An 18,540-nucleotide genomic window follows, 5' to 3' on the forward strand; every position below is an offset into this window, starting at 1 on the left:
ATGGATTTGCTAATTATTGTAATCTTTTTTTATGACATCATTTTTGGAGGTAATGATGAAGCTAGTGATAAATTTGTTAAGGAGATGAAGAATGAATTTGAAATGAGCATGATAGGAGAAATGAAGTTTTTCCTAGGTTCGTAGATTGTGCAGAATGATGATGGTATATTTATTTCACAAGCCAAGTACCTAAAAGATTTGTTGAAAAGGTTTAGTTTAGAAAGTTGTAAACTTGGTAGCACACCTATGATAACTGGTCACAAGTTATTCAACAAAGATGAGATACTTGAAGTGGAGCAAAAGAAGTACAGATCCATGATTGGAGGCTTACAGTATCTGACTCACACTAGACGAAATATAGAAAATAGAGTTGGGATTATAGATTTCAAGTTGATCCTAAGGAATATCATTTTGCAACAGTGAAAAGAATATTAAGATATCTAAAAGGGACATCTGACTATGGAATTTGGTATGACAAATCGAGTGATTTCACTCTATGTGCATATACTAATGTCGATCGGGTAGGCATTATGGATGATAGAAAGAGAACCACTGGTGGAGCATTCTTTATTGGAGGGAGATTGGTTTCTTGGTTAAACAAGAAGCAAGATTGTACTTCATAGAGTACTGTTGAGGTAGAGTATGTTGCAGCAGCAAATAATTGTAATCAAGTTATGTGGATGAACTAGATGTTGAAGGATATTAGAATATAGATTGAAGAACCTGTTATCATTTATTGTGATAACACAAGTATAGTGAGTATGTCAAAGAATCCTATATTGCATTCTAAGACTAAGCATAAATCTATTGAGTATCATTTTTTGAGAGAGAGAGAAATAGAAAAGGAGATTAGATTGGAGTATGTAAGTACTAAAGATCAGATTGCAGATATATTTATGAAGCCTTTTCCTAAAGATACATTTGAGTATTTGAGAGGTATGCTTAGGGTTATGCTCCTACCTACTTCTGAGTAGTTGATGTAGAGAATCCATTAGTCCAATGGTATAGAGCATTATTATTTGATTGGATTGAATGATGATGCTTCTCATATGGAGAAGTATCTGGTGTGTAATGATTCATTGAGGACTCTTGGTATTTGGTATTTGGTATTGAATAGTGTCTTTGGACACTCGAGTTGGTTGATGACTTGGAACAACTAATTAACAATTTCTATATTGATTTTGAGACCTTTGACATTGATGTCAATGGGGGAGAATATGCATGAAAAATATTTTCTAAAGCATGGGGGAGAGTATGCATGAAAACCTATCTAACCAATCCCTTTTCTAGACATAAAAAACATCAAAAACATTTTAACATTTAACCCCATAGCATTAACCATCAAAACACTAGTATCCACTATCCTACCCTTAATATTAATACTATTCCAAAAAATGTTCCAACAACCGATATTACAAATTACTTTTATAACATGATTCATATCCATAGCTAAAAATGCCACCAAGGGCACAGATTTCATAGTTAACCATAATATTAAAAAAAATCAAATCAAATCAAACATAGTGGCTAGCTCCCCTTCTTCTCATCTAGGTCCTCCTCCTCCTTTTCATTAGGATCCTCCATGGTTGGTTTCTTTTCCTCCTCCTTGACAAGTTTCTCCAAAAGAGTTTTGAGCCAATCATCTGTCGAGAAGCTATAGGGGAAGCAGGTGATCTCACTCTCTTTTCCCTTGTCCTTATCATCCTTGGTCACCTGCAAAAAATAAAGAGTGGTGGTTGTTGACTACATGACTTTAGTAGAGAACTCCACTAGGGTTTCAAAATTTTGGCATAGGGCTTCCTGATTATTAGCCAGGTCATGCATCAAATTCTCCATTCTATCCAACCTGGTTTTACTCTAATCCTACCCATGGCTATGATGTGTCTTCTTCACCCCACTCTTAGCTACATCCTTTATTGGGGATATGATATCTTCCCCTAAGCTTCTATCAAGGGACAGGTTAGCTTCCAGGGTACTTGAAATGTGAGATGGGATTGGAACTTCCTTACCCTCTAAACCAATGTGCATGACCTTCCTCTTTCTTTTGGTGTATATCCTTTCACTTTCCATGGATTTAGAACTCACCTCCTGCTTGGGGGGTGTCTTTGTTAGCATGAATTCTTATGATACTTCATTATGGGAGTATCCTAAGCATTGGAGAGTATTGATATGTTGTATTCATGACTATGTTTGTCATTGATGTCAACATAGCATGATTTCTATAAATATTGGTTGAGTAGCAAACAAAGACCTTGATGGTACTGATAATGTTTTGATTGTCTAGTCATGTGCAATTATGGACATGTATGGCATAGTATCCTAATGATGTGGTTAAGTCTGTAGAGCTTAAGTCAAAGACTTACGGAAGTTGTACCTAATTTATAAAGAGCAGCTCACAAACAGAGTCTTGGGAAAGTAGTTCCTGATGATTGTTGGCTATCTTACATCTAAGATGTAATAAAGAGATGCATAATCAAGTAGTGATAGAGGACAATCACTTGATCATGTCAGTAAGTGCACAAGCCTTAGTATTACATGTGTGAAGTTTTTGTATAGAATGTGAGTTGGTAGTGCTATTGTAATTGTAATTAATTAACTATCTTATTTTAATTAATTGGGAAAGCCTCAAGCCTGACTCAAGGAATTACTATAAGATGTTTTCCTTGATTGTAAAGTGTGATCAAGTGTATGATGTATTGAGATTTTTATTGAAGTGAAAAGTGTGAAAATGCAAGCAATCCAAGGGATTATTGGACATAAGATTTGAGATCTAGTTACAAGATTAGAAGGAGCGAAAGTCTGGTTGATAGGACAGAGATAGAGGAACAAAGTACATTTCAATTCTATTATTCTACAAGGAATAATACAGAGACCATTTGGATAGTGGGTTCATTGGTCTTACCCTTGAACCTATTTGGGTAGTGGTTCCAACTATCTTCCATAACTCTTAAAAGAGTTGGCACAACTCCTAATAGGGTTGGAATCTACTAACAAGGATTCAAAGTCTCCTAACAAGGACTCATATGTACTAAATATTGTAACAGACTCCTAATAAGGTCTATCCTCTAATAAGGAATATTTATATTAGTACATCATCTTGTGGGTGCCATCCCCACTAGGGTTTTCCCTCTGATCAAGGGTTTCACTAGTTAACATATATAGTGTTATTGTGTATGAGTATCTTGTTGTGGTTTTATTTTATTATTCATATGGTTAAAGATTGTTTAAGGTTGTTAATTGTGATATCAATTTGATATTTGATTCACCCCCCCCCCCCCCCCCCTTAGTTGTATCAATGGACTATATATTCTAGCAGTCTTAAATTTTTCCATTTTAAGCCTTTTGTTGGACCTCCTTGTTCTTTTATTACTCTTCCCAGTATTAGTATCGAAGTTAATAAAGATTATGTTTTTCTTATTGCTCAAGTGCTTATTGTTCACCTTCTTCAAGACCAAACTAGGGCTAGGGTTTGTGGAGACTTGGGGAGTAATGGTGGTGAGAGGGTTAACTAGAAGAGGTAGTTTGAGGGAAAGTTGGAACTTGTAAAGTTTGAACATGAAGGCCTAGTACATAATATAAAAGGGTCTTCCTTCCTCCCTCTTTTTCCCAACATTAAACACACTATCCTCCATCAAATGCAAAATAAGGTGCAGGAAGGAAATCTGGTCCTAGTTCCTAAAATGGTTTAGAATAGGAAAATGATAACAATACAACATATGATGCCATTCTTAAAGAGTTATGTACTACATAATGGCATAACACACAATGTCCCAATGTTTAGGTAGGTCCTCTCTTGAAAAAGCACCCCTCACGCAAATAGGCTCCTCCTTAGGGGGGAAGAATTTTCTCAAGCTCATTTCATTAGAAACCTAGGCCTACTTGCACCAACTCCTACCCTTGAGATACAACCCACCAACTTCCACAATGAGTTCCTTCGTCATTTCGAACACCGCCACATTAATTTTCACCTTCCTATTATTCTATGTGTTGACAAATTGCAAGGAGAAATGCTCATCATACCCTTCAATTCCTTCCATGAATGGAAACAAATTACCTTCATGTAGATAAACCCAGATTGCCTTACTATTCTTGATACATTCTTAAATTCTATCTGGTTCAATGTAGTCGCTAGCACCCATATCTTTACCAAGTTCATTCACAAAATCTAACATCCCCTTGTTGTAGGATAAAACTTGGAGGCCAGGGCCATTTACAGATATAATGCTCATAATGAATCTAAGAAAGCAATCAGTTCTCATTATAAAATGACAAGGCTTCACATTTTTCAATCCTTGTCCAACATGAATGCATGTGAATGATACCTTTCCCATCGAAGTTAATCATTGCAAGCTGTGCATTATGTGTGGCATAAGGAAATCACCATTATTATTATACACACCTCCTGTCTTTGGTAGATTTATCATTCTATCTAAATTGGTGTGAATTGACCTCTTGTCATAGCACTTAACACTCACGGTGAGGGAACCCCAAATAAACATAAACACAAAATCTTTCAAAATATTCTTCAACTTTATGAATTTCCACTCTTGGGTTCTCCCACTCACCTAGATCCACTTCATTATTCCATTTGTTGTACTTTATTAAATTGCACCACATAGAACATGTTCACTTTCCACCATCATTTGTATGGATGGTGTGGTTGGCTAATGTCATCTGCAACTCCATTGTCTTCCTGATGTATGTGCTCCACATGGACTTGAAGCATCTCGTTCACTAGGTTGTGGATTTCCTCTATTGTCACTTTTATCTTCTAGTTACACCTTCCAGCTTCGTCCTTCACAACATTAATAATCAACATTGAATATCCCTCAATAGCTAGTTTATTAATTCCTCTAGCTCTCGCTATCCTCATTCCTCATACTAGGGCCAAGGCTTCTACTTCATTTTGTATTCCCCCCCCCCCCATAGTTCCTAGCATAGGCAACCACCACCTTACTAGTATTATCCCAAACAACACCTCTAGATGTCATCCTCCCAGTTATTGTCAACCCATCAAAGTTGAATTTTAACCAATCTTCTGGGGATGCCAAACCATTTTATGTATAGTAGTAGCTTTAGGTTTTTCAAATATTTCCACCTTCAGACTTACATCCCAAGAATTAGACCATCTCATAGTTGGGTCCTCAGGGGGTTCAGGGGAGGTTTCTAATGCCAGATCCCACTACATTCTTTCAATAGCCTAATCACTTGTTGAGCCACCACCTCTCTAGTAGCAACCTCTTCCCAAAATATGTGATCAATTCATTCCTTCTACATTTTCCACACCACATAAGGGGGGATGACTCTCTAGAAGGTTTTGAGGTATGGGTGGTTAGAGGGACCATCCCAATTAACAAACTAATGGAGTTTCTCATTCAATCACCACTGAATCTCCCAAAAAGAGAGAACCTCCCTCCAAACCTCCATAGAAAAGGGAAAATGTAAGAGGAGGTTTTAAATGGATTCTATTGCATTATAGAATAACACATAGCAATTAACCAGCTGAAATCCTCCCTTTTGCACATTATCAATGGTAAGGATTATCCGTGGTAGGATCTAGGGGTGCCAAACATTTTCCTATTTCTTTGAGGCTTCACCACCCTCAAGACAACAAGCATAATTAGATTTCATCATGAACTCTCTAGAGGGGGTAAGTTTCCATACCAAAGAATCCTCCAATAGGACAGAGGGGATACAACAATTTTGTAACATTTCCTAAAGTTCCATAATTAGCATCATTCTAGGATTGTCCTAATTGTAAAGTCTTGTCCATTCATTCGTGAGGTTTATATAGTTGCAAACCAAAGTACCATGTGGTCTGGTACATGAGTCTCTTAGAGGTTGGAACTTGGTATTCATGAGGGGTCCATCTTGTAGCCAGTGATCCTCCCAAAATTCAACTTTGTTCTCGTTCCCCACACCCAATGAGGACCCTTCTTCAGTATTTTGCATGTTTTCACAATAGTGTTCCATTTTTTTATCCCAGGGGGAGCATCACGATCGAAATATGTTGGTGCAACACTTCACCCCTGAGATACTTATCCTTGATAATACTATACCAACTTCTCAAGGAGCTTATCAATTTTCAACCAACCTTAGCCAGGAGGGCCTTATTCAAATGCCCAATTCTTCTAATGTTTAGTCCCCCCATAGACTTAGGTTTGAAAACTTTCTCCTAGATGACTAAACTTATTCTGTTCTTGTCCTTCATTCTAGACCATAGGAAATTTCTTTTAATTTTTTCAATATAATCTCTTTATATCTACTTGGGAGTTTAAAGAGAGAAAGGAAGTACACAAGGATGCCTTTTAAAGAAGCTAAGAGAAGCTTAAGTTTCTTGTACTACTTAGAATTTTTCATTTACATCCTACAAGATTCCTCTATAAGTGTTCCACCAGCCCATTCTAGTGTTGTGAGCTTACTTCTTTTATTGCGAGAGGGAGGCCAAGATAGGTATCTGGTAAGATCGCCTCCTAGCATTCCAGAATTTTGATAACTTTCCTCCTCAGATCCATGTTTGTATTAACAAAATATGCTTTCCTTTTTTTTATACATTGTCATAAAACCCTCTCATAGTGGTTAAGAAGGCTCTTCCAAGCTCTAGCTTCATGAACAAAAGACAAACCAAATAGGAAGTTGTCATCATCAAATTGCCAAATCACCTATGAGGGACTAGATGAAGCAGGTTTAATGCCTTCTATCTTTCCATTTCTTGCCAAGTCCTTTAATTTTCTTCCCATCAGCTCCACAATAATGTTGAATAAGTAAGGAGAGAGGTCCTCTTTCTTAAGCCCTTGAGAGGAGGCAAAAAATCTACTTGGGACCCCATTCACTAGGACCGATAACTAGACGGTATTAACAGCAACCTAGATAATACTAATAAACTTCTCTTTAAATCCTAACTTGGTTAGAATATCAAATAAAAATTCCCTTCTTATCTAATCATAAGCTTTAAAAATGTCAAGTTTTAAAGCCATACCTAGGTCCCCACACCTCTCCATAGAATGTAACACCTCATGGGTGTTGATGACCGCATCTAGAATCTGTCTATAGGGACAAACCCATTCTGGTATGGACCTATAAACTTATCAAGAAAGGGCTTGATATGGTTCACCATGACCTTAGAGAGGATCTTATAAATCATGTTGTAGAGGCTTATGGAACTGAATTCCTCAAGACATCTTGGTCCCTTGATCTTAGGTATTAACACTATGAAAGTCTAGTTAAGTTCCTTCAACAGCTTGCCCATTCTCACAAAATCACCTACAGCATGAGAAATATCATACTTGACAATATCCCAAAATTCTTGAAAAAAAAGCATGGGTTTCAATCCATCCGAGCCTAGCAATTCGAACTGGTTCATACTAAATACAACTTTTCTCACTTCCTCCTTCGTAACCTTGACAATCAAGTCCTTGTTCATTTGGTCATCCACAACTAGGTGCATGATCCTTAAAATATCATCTTGAATGTTAATACTAATTTGACTTGGCAGGGGGTTGTAGATCTCCTAAAAGTATTTAGAGGCCTAGTCCTCTATCTCATCCTCCTCCAATATTTCCTACTCATTGTAGTCTACCTATAGGTTGATGGTGTTTCTTCCTTTTTTCTTTGATGTTGATTTATAGAAGAAGGCAATGTTCCTATCCCCCTCCTCTAGCCATTGAACTCTAGACCATTACTTCTAGAATATTTCTTCATGTTCCAACAATACTTTCCAATTAGTCCTACATTCCTTTTCCTCATTTTGATGATCCAAAGAAGAAACTCCACTTGCAAGACTAGCTTGGAGGGATTCCAACCTATTTTCAATTAATTTATTTTCCTTAAAGATGTTATTAAATGATGCCTTGCTCCATCCTCTAACCTCTTTGCAGATTCTTTCAAGTTTCCTAGCAACATAGAACATAGAAGATCCTTGGATGCATATGTTCCACCATTGGGCAATACGTTCTCTCAACTCCAAGTGAGAATGCTACATTATCTCACACCTGAAGGGTCTTGACCTATTTAACTATTTCTTCTTCCATGAGAAACACAACATAGAGTGATCAGAGATGGTCCTTGGATAGGCATTTAAGGAGGTGTGTGGGAGAATGTCCCAACCCACTGAGATAAGAGTACAATCAAGCCTAACCCAAATCAGATTGTTCCCCAATCTGTTATTTGACTAGGTGAAAGGGATTCCTTAAAGATTGATATTTATCAAATCATGTTTCCCAAGAAAACCTGCTAAGTCATGCATACTCTCAGAAAAGTCCTCTGGCCCACCCAATTTTTTCAAGGGATACAGGGGGTGTTAAAGTCTCCCATACATAGAATGTTCTCATTCCTCATGGTATCAAAAAAATCCGTTGCCTCCTCCCATACCAAAATCTACCCATTATGGGTATAGGGTGCATAGAAGTTAAATAAGTTTCAATTACAAGTTTTGGCAATAAAGCCCACCACCAAAAAATGGGGGCTTGTGAAAATCTCTCTCCCCATCACTTTGTCCATGTTCCAAAGTGTTGCAATGCCTCCCAAAGCACCCATTGCAACACTAAAAGATAACTTAGCTCCTAGCCATAGATATTCAACCACTCTAGAGAACACCTGCTCCGTCATTTTTACTTCCTACAAAGGAATCATGTTAACCTTAAGTTCCATAATCTTTTGTTTAACTTCATATTTCTTCTTGGGGCTATTCAATGCTCTCACATTCTAGGATATTACTTCATCTTTTGTGTGTTTGGATCTTGACCTAGGTCTTTTGTTTCTCATGTGCTATATCTTTTGATGTCTCCTTTTGTCGAAGGTTTTTAGTTGGAGGTCTCCCCACTTTCACCGCTATGCCAACATTAGCTTTGTTAGCTCCCCTTAACTTCCTCTTAGGGACAATCCAACCATCCCTATTCAAGATGTCTATATTAGTTCCATTTTGGGCAGGAGAATGTATTTGAATGATACCTGGTAGTGCAACCACTAGAATTTCATCCCTAAAAGGTGATCCATTCCCCTTTATTGGGGATATGTTACAGGGTTCTGGTTCTATGGCCTTAGGACATCCCTCCTCATTTAGGAGGTTCAAGAAGAAATTCTCTTTCCCCCAAAAAAATTGGGTAACCTGCTTGATCTATAATGCATCAATCTCCCCTTCTTCAAGTTTAGAATTTACATTGCCCTCTGCCATAGTGGTATTGTTAGCAATCTCCTTCTCTTTTGAGTTAGTAGTATCTTGTATCTCTAGGGCCCTCTCCAACTCCTTTTCCTTGGTTCATTCTTCATCCTTCTCCAAGAGTATCTCCTTCTAACAAGAAGAAATCTCTGATCCTGTAACGCCTGAAACCACTGTTGGTTTCACCCTAGTCTTGACAGGACTTGTGGATCCAACAACCACCTCCAACCTGTTTGGTTTGAGGAGATCGATTTTCATGTGACTCAAATCTTTTGTGGAGCCCCTTAAAGGATGGGGTCCCGAGCAGGCCAACTCATCAAGGATTGCAAGTGCCTCAGCCAAATTTAGACCTCGAGCAGAATAAGACCCTTCCTGGGCATTCTAGGTATTGGCAAAAAGGACTAGAAAAAGGTACAGGCAATCCTACAACAGATCTGATGAAGGAGGGAGGGATGGGGAAGGGGGACTCAATCCCCTCGAGGACTGTGACTTGACAAGTACCCAGTTGTGGGCAGATGCAAAGGCGGGAAGTTGCAAAGCTTCTACAGTAAAATATTTTTGTCAAGTTTAAAGTTGTTCATATTTTTATTGCTGTCTTCATAGACCAACTAATACTTCCCATTTGGATGCATTCACCAAAAAATTTCTCTCGTAGTCATTGATGAATTTAGAAAAAGGGATACCTACTTTAATATCTTGAGAAGAACATAATCGACAAATAATGAAGATGAATATAAATAATTGTTTGTCGTGTACATATTTTGTTCAAAATTAGTTTAAAACATTACCTTTGTAAGTTCCCTCTTTTTCAATAAGTGATAATGTCTTTTGCATATTCTTTGAATTGGCATTGTTGCTACTAGGAGTCTAAAAGCAATGCCAAGGATTGGAAGTATAATTGCAAAAATAATTAGGAGTACAGTACAAGATTCTGTGGATGCTAGAAAGAAATCTAAAATACTCATCCATAACAAAAATTGCAGGATCCTATCATACATGGATGAATATTGTTGACTTGGGAATAATGCACAATCAAACCTCTAATACCCAGGATTACAGAAGAATAAAAAAGCTCCTAGATTTACAATTGAGTAGGGTTATTGAAATTGTGTGCATGCAAAGTTACAATTTTCAAAGGAGTATAATTCTAAGTTTATGAGCTGTGAGACAATGCGCACAAAGAAATAATAGATAACTGATGAATAGATAACCTATTATGAGAGTTTGAGTCAAAAAATAAGGAATAGATCAAAACGATAATAGAATGATATAGGATGCTTGGACAACAATCAATCCCATCCATGGTTGAATAAATTTATGAATTCCCCATTTGTAGTACTTCCCATAACATGAACTGTATGCAATAACAAATGAGAAATGATTTACTTCCACTACTACACATTAGGAAACTACATTAAGTTGTGAGAAGTCTAAAAAAATTATTAGAAAATGGTGAGACTATTACTAGGGACAACTTAAACTATTGATATTCGAATCATTTGTACAACCAACTAAAGGTAATAACTATTTTTCTTTTAATTTATTATTATAATAATAATAAAACTAATTTGAAAGAATTGCAACCAAGATAAGAAAAAACCCCTTTCTTTAAGATAATTGAAATTAGAAAATTGAGTTTATTAAATGTCAAGAATGCGAACCATGATACTCTGAAAGCTTCCTTATATTGCTCCAATGTTCTAGATAGAAGGCAGTTCCAACCTTCCAAGAGGAATACTAACAAGCAACAATAGTAATGTGAGGCCTCCTTACATGCACTAAAATTATATCCACCTATACATTGTCAAACTATTGTAAACCCTAAACCTTCAAACGGCATTACATTAAAAAGTAAATAGAGATTACTTTAGTGTTATGTAAATCCTAAATCATCAATGCCCAATAGAAATAGATAAAGATTGTTTGTAAAGTAAGAACCTTTAGTAAGTGGTCAAATGATGCATAACAACTAGACTGCTATAACATGTAATGCAACATAACAACAATATGTGAGAGATTTATTTAATTCAAAATATATATAGGGATATAGGTTGAATCATCTTAACTCTTGAGATGATAAAATAAATTATTAGATTAGTTTCAATTTTTTCATTCCTTACTTACCAATCAACTTTTAAAAGCATATACTATTTTTTTAATTGAATTTAACCACCCTCACAAGTGTGTTCTATTAACTACTCCATGTTCATGAATTCTCACATTTGTGGATTCTCCTTCTACAAAAATAGGTAAATACACAAAAAGGATTGTTAGAACTACCTTGCATAATGGAAAGAATGAGGTGAAAAAATTAAAGAAGAGGGGAACCCTACCTTCTTCTAGCAAAGACCTTAGCAAGGAAAACATTCAGCAGAGCCACCATCTTCCAACCATCCTTGCATGCACATGAGATGTAGAAGCATTTATAAATGTCAAATGAAAACTACTAAATTTTCAGTAATTTCTCATTTGAGAAAAGAAAAGACTATTGGAAAGGGCCAATTAGAAAATAGAAACAATATAATAAAATATCACTTAATATAATAAAATGATTAAGGAGCATAGGTTAAACATTTTTGACATGATTCTCAAAAATAGATTAATTGCTAAAGAGATACTTAAAAAATTTATTCTTCACTTATAAATAGGTAGGACTAAAAAGAAAGGTGTGGTAATTCTATTTTAAAAATGAAGATTGTGAGCATCATTTTCATGACCAATCCTTTTAATAATAGGTTAAGGTTTTTTCTTTTTTTCTTTTTCTTTTTCTTGTTTTTCTATTTTGAGGAGTGTTTGTGTAGGCATCCCATCTTATAAGATTATTCAAATAGCATAGCATTGAGCTTTTAAGTTGGATGGTTAGTTAAAATCAAATTAGATAATATAAAAATAAAAAATGTATAATTTGCAATAAATTGTTTAAATATTGTCACTATATTTTTTTAAAATTAAATAATTATTGAAATAAATTATATATAATTATTGAATTTTGTACTATTTTCAAATCATATAGTGTTATTCATTATGACAATATATAAAATGAAAACAAGGATTAAAACGCATTAACTTTTTTTAAATGTGAAAATTTTGTTAAATGTAATGTATATGAATATAAATAATAATTAGTGAAGATTAAGTTTTGTTGTGTGTAAAGTTTGATAGTGCAAGTAATCCTATTAATATCTTCTTTGAAATTATTTGTAAAAATGATTGTCTATCATGAGTAGACTATCGGACAAAGAAATCTTTGTTTAGACAAACATCTTTTAATATAAAATTTCATATATCTAATAGCTACTATAAATTTAAGTTAAAGACTTCACATCTAAATTGAACCAAGAAGAATGAAGTACCATGAACTTAATGACTTCACTTCTATACTCTTACCACCCATGAACTAATATGAACATAGCCACCAATATGAACTTACAAAAATGCGGTAAATTCATACTACAAATCATAAATAGATACATTAACAAATACACTTCAAAACACTAAGCGTCACACATAAGAATATTATAATTTACTAGTTGTAAATTATAAACCTTTAATATTTTTTAAATTAACTACACAATTAATAAATCCAAACAATTTATACTTTGTCCAACTTAAATATATTTACTCTATACCATTTTAAAATGAAGAGAAATAAAAATTTGTTTATATAATAGACTATTATCCATGAATAGTATGTGATTAAGAAAACAATAAATAACAACTCATTCAATATTACCATTTCAAATGAATTTAAAAAAAGCAGATAATCCACTCCATCCGATGAGCTCCGAGTTCAAGTCCTGGGCAACCCAGAGTACCAGAATCTAGCACCTAAAAGTATTTTGTCTACTTATTGCAGATCCAATGCAATTCAATGTTATCCATTGCTCTTAACAACTCATTCAATATTACCACTTCAAATGAAACTATTTTAAATCACAAACAAAACCAAAAGACTATTATCCATGAATAGTATGTGATTAAGAATACAATAAATAACAACTTATTCAATATTACCACTTCAAATGAAACTATCTTAAATCACAAACAAAACCAGGGTGACAAATCAAGAGCAGTCAAACAAAACCAAAGGCAAGTCTATATGAACTAACTTGTGGCAAAATGAATGCAGTTCTACATAAACCCATAATTAAACAAAATTAAGAACAAGCTTATATAAACGAACCTGTGACAAATCCTAGAGCTTTAATGATATAAATAACACCACTGAGAGCAAAACTGTTTAATGATTTGGAAATTCAGAGCCCATGCATTCAGAAAGCACATCAAATTAAACAAAACCAAGGGAAAATCTACATGAACTTACTTGTACGAATCCTGATGTGTTAAAGCAGTCTGCTCCATAATATGATTCAGCGGATGTACAATACAAATGGGAGCCTAAAACACGTTGATCCAAGCTCCTCCAACGCCACTTTTCTAACATTAAAGTTTCATTATTTTCTGAAATCAAACTGATATTCACTGATCATAATAAACTCCATAAGTGGAAGAGTATAAGCCAACTATGCAGTTCATGACTGTAAGCTAAGAGAAAAAAGACATTAAGTACAGACATTAAGTACAAACCAGTGAGTTTGAGGATAAAGCGATATTTAGTCCAGGGGATTGGTGTGGTAGGTAGCGGGCATGTTAAGCTACTGGTAAAGTGAAAATAAGGCATTGAATGGTAGGATTAGCTGTCCCTTCAGCGACCCAACCAACCGTTGAACTTGGGTAAGATGGGTTAATGTTTCTTTTTTTTTCTGTTTTCTTAAATAACATTGCATGCCTTCAATTGAATGTCATCTGAGATTTTCCTAATACTCATGGTTTCTAACGTGAGATTTTTAGGTATGTAAGTTTGGATGCAGTTATCCTCTCTACAAATTGTATAATTGATCAATTTTCAAAAAATTGAAAATATCATAGATTGTTCTAAAAATTTCAGCATTTGATCTTCATGATCTACATAATTTGTAGTCAAAAACAACAAAAAATTTGGAAAAAAATCACTACGTTTTTGTGAATCTGGAAAAAAAAAAAGTTTGACTTCGTTTTGTCTTTAGTACATTTTGTCTAAAGATTAGCTTGTCCCTATAAGTTTGACCCTTTAACCATTAACTTAGTATATTTGAGGTGATTTAGCAGTATATAGTTAGTCTAGAGGTAGAAAACATGTATTCTTACCTAATTTAAAAATAAAATAAAATAAAGGGTCACAAGTTCATGTGTAGGCTTTGTTTGTAACATAATTAAGTGCCTCCACCCATAAATACTAGATAGTCTCATATTTTATAACTAAGTTTTATATTAGTATTCACATATTGTGGACTGTATAGAAAACTTCCACTTTTTCCATATTTTATAACTAAATTTAGTTTAAGAGCAAGTAGAGGAGAAACCCAAATATGGGCTCTATAGCTCACAAACCCTCGTCTATTCATTTGTAAGGAAATACATATTAAATGCTAACTATATTGTAGCATGGAGTTAGCTGGAACATTTATTTAAGTAGTTGAAATTGACACATGCTTATCATGGACATTTGGTCTATTGAGCAATGCTTGGACAATGCTTGGTTTGTGTCAACCACATTTATGATGATTAATTTACCTATTCTAACATCCCCCATAAATTAATCATCAAAAGGTTTTTAAAATCCCCCAATAATCTAGAGTCCATGGGTCCTGGCCTAAAGCCTTGTTAGGTACCCATTTACAATTACTTATCAAACACTATTGTTCATATTGTTTTCCTTGCATCACACTCACTTTAGGTTTACGGATTACCCCTAGCTGATGCGTTTTAAAATGGTTTCAAGCTTATCACAAAATCCACAAACATCACACAGGTGGTTTTGGTTCACCACAAACCTCACTCACAAATGGTTTCAAGATCACCATAAACTTTGAGCTCAAGTGGTTTTGGATTACCACAAACCAAGAACACACTACTCACAAACCATTGAAATGAGGAAACCATCATCAGTATGGGCATTTCTCCTTTTGTACTTGCATCAAATTGATGATTGAGTCCAATAAAAATAAATCCATCTACCGAGATACATGTGTACCCAACCACTATACTCCCCATTTGTATAAGAATCATTTTTAGATACATGGTTCATCAATATGTTAAACAAAAAACCTTTGTGGTGTTGGGTGCAATCGATAATGCACCCCATAGAATAGCTTAGGTACATACATTCTCTAGATTGTTCTTCATCACTTTGTTGAGGTAGATTACAAGATTGTTTTTGGCATTAACACAACCTTTACAATTAGACAAACTCACTCACCACCAAACCAAACACTTTCAACCCAAACTAGAGCACATATCACACAACCCTATGAAACATGACTACAATCTGTAGCACACCATCTCACCTTCTAATCAATGCTAACTCCCACAACTACTTTATAAGACTAGACACACACAATAATGCAAGCCAACAAATTTAAATTCTATGTTTATTGCTAAATTCTTCTTAAACAACAACTACTTATACATCATACAACAACCATTTTCATTTCAATCGCTACTCAAATTTGATGAAATAGTGTAAAAGCCTCACTGACATCCTCACTTACAACATATCCTACTACCATAGCATTCTGAAAATGCCACCTCTTTTAAACATTACAAAAAACAAACAACATACAATCTTTGTATTGCCATATTTAGCATACATCTTCTCCAGTAGTATCTCACCACATAAGATATTTTCTTTGCATATTCTCCTCTAACTTTTACTCACCTTCAGTAGTGTCAATGCACTAATAATTTGGGCAGCACTCTAAACACACTTGGGTGACACTCAATTGGCAAAATTTATCTATGGCACCTTACTCTATTTTCATCTCTCTAGGGATCTTCATTTGCATGACTCTATTTTCATTTCAAATGATGGTGCCTACAATTACTCACCATTGGCTCATATAGATATCTACCAAAATTTCACCACATGGGATTGTTTAAACTCCACTAAATGCAAATTTTCCCTTTCATTTGGCTCTAATACCAAGTTAAAAGATAAATAAATAAAGTAGAGAAGAATCATAAATATGGGCTCTATAGATCACATTCCCTCATCTATTAATTTATAAGGAAATATATATTAAATACTAACTATAGTGTAGTATGGAGTTCGTTGGAACATTTATTTAAGTAGTTGAAATTGACACATGTTTATCATGGATAATTGGTCTGTTGAGCAATGCATATACGGTGCTTGGTCTATGCCGACCACATTTATGATGATTAATTTACCTATTCTAACAAGTTTTATATTATTATTTATAAATTATATTTCATGTTTTTTGCTTCTTGCTTTATATTTAATTTATATGATATTGCTAATTTATCATCGTGGTGCTCAATTTGTTCTATTCATAATATGTTATGTCAATAGGTGTTCGTGTTGGTACTTTTCACCAAGGAATTTCCATTCATCTTGACTTCTTTTTCACTGAAAACCTTATGTAGCAGTTTTCCTTGCACTATTTTTGCACTCGCCATCCATGGTTTGATACATCACCAAACGAGCAACGGTGTTCAGTTATATTCAATGCAATGTACATGTGTCTTTCTTAGTTTGTATGGAGAGTGTTTTGTGCATGCAAATTTGGAATTTTTTTTTTTTTTTTTTGTTTATTGTTCTCTCGTTGTTATTGTGTTTTTCTTTCTACTAGGTTTCCTCAATCATCATAGTTATTCTATAATTATGTCATAAAGTAGGGTGGGTATCTGGTAGGTATTTTTTCCTAGATATTTTCTTGTTATGTGTCAAATTGGACTGGGTTTGCAGTGAGTACTTTTTAGTGTCATAATCATTCTCTAGTTATGTCGCAAAGTGGGTGGGTTTATTGTGGTTCCTTTCTTCAGTGTTGTTAATTTTTGGTTATGTTGTAAAGAATACCAGTTTTACAATGTGTATTTTGACTACCATTCTTATTCTCTAGTAATGTGACAAACAAGAGTGAGTTTTTAGTGGGGTTTTTTACCACCATTTTTATTGTCTACTTATGTTGGAGAGAAGAGTGGCTATGTTCCAATCCAAACTAGTTTTGTGGAGCATGATTGGCTATGTTACAGTCCAAAATGAGTTTGTAGTAGGAAACTCACAAAATGGAAGTAGGGTTGGGTTTGGTTCTCTCTGTGAAAATGCATGTTTTTCTTAACTAAGACCCACTCCTATTGGAACAACACTTTTTCCAATATTGAAATTAATGCATTTTGGATCCTTCTTAATAGGGACTCAATGTTGTAGTGAGCCTATAAATATGATCACATAGGTATGATCCCCTAGTTTATTCTTCACATTTAGTGTAAAAGGTACTAAATGGTTGGAAGTACAACTACTGCTTCTAAATTCTCTATTAGCACCTCATAAATTGAGATAGCATTTTTCACAATTCATCCCAAATCTTATATTTTTCTCCCTAATGTGATTTTCATAATTTTCCTACTACTATACATTATCTCATAATCATCAAGTTAACACACCATGATCCTAGAATGGGACAATTAAGATTGTAAGAAAGTTTTGATAGTTACAAAGTCTTAGAAATAGGGAATACTAAGAGGGAGGGTGAATCAGTATTCGACAACTTTTTGCCCAAATATGGATATCATAAATTAATCTTAAACTTGCATGAATGATTAAACTGAAAAATAAATATTAAGAAAATCACAAAGAAACTCATAACACCATATTTTGTTAACTATGGAAACCCTGGTAGGGATGGTACCCACAAAATGATCTACTAATTGGAAGCATCTTGTGAAAGTTTTTGACCATGTTAGGAGTATATTACATACATATAGTGTATTTTCCTTATTAGAAGAATAGACGTTGTTAGAGGCATCAACCCTATTAGGAGTTGGATTACAAAATTGTGAGCTCAGCGCTCTTACAACAATGTACAACCTTACAAGTAGTCTAGAGAAATACCAGAACTTTGACTATGTTGATATATTCAATATCTTATTAGTCCTTTGTTGTCCCTTGCATTTGAGCATGCATATAAACCTATTCTCTTCTTTGACCATAGAAATAAAACCTAACCAACAACAATAAAGTGCACATATCATAATCATATCATAACATAATCATTGGCAACTTCACTTAACCAAAAAGTCTTCCTTTATACTATTTTCTTTGTTCATTCAGCCTTGCACTTTATCACACATTGCCAAAAACCAAATATCAATTTCTGTTAGCTAAGATATAACATCTAGGATGTTGTCCTTGCCTTATCAAGTTTTTGATTTGATAGTCAAACCAATTCCTTGACCAAAATGATCATACTATACCATATACCATATTTCTATGATAGAAAATTCTTAGTAGCATTTCCTTCCAAAAATGATGTCAATCAAAA

At 34.5% G+C, this 18,540-nt stretch overlaps 1 long non-coding RNA gene across 6 annotated transcripts in view; it reads right to left on the reverse strand.

Annotated features, from left to right (window-relative positions):
* LOC149547947 (uncharacterized) overlaps positions 1-13,719 on the reverse strand; it is a 98,698-nt gene extending 84,979 nt beyond the window's left edge. For 2 of the 6 annotated variants that reach the window (XR_016353943.1, XR_016353944.1), the window contains exons 1-3: positions 13,482-13,719; positions 11,491-11,552; positions 10,819-10,894 (exon numbers count right to left, since the gene is read on the reverse strand). This is a non-coding gene — a long non-coding RNA (uncharacterized LOC149547947). Of the gene's footprint in view, positions 1-10,818; positions 10,895-11,144; positions 11,395-11,490; positions 11,553-13,481 lie in introns of those variants that run through there. The other 4 variants (XR_016353942.1, XR_016353946.1, XR_016353945.1 and 1 more) reach the window with 3 other exon arrangements.
* Positions 13,720-18,540: the final 4,821 nt, after the last annotated feature.

Source organism: Cupressus sempervirens, chromosome 7 (assembly GCF_028749045.1).
Source record: "Cupressus sempervirens isolate cs-2001-9-10 chromosome 7, ASM2874904v1, whole genome shotgun sequence".
Classification (NCBI taxonomy): domain Eukaryota; kingdom Viridiplantae; phylum Streptophyta; class Pinopsida; order Cupressales; family Cupressaceae; genus Cupressus; species Cupressus sempervirens.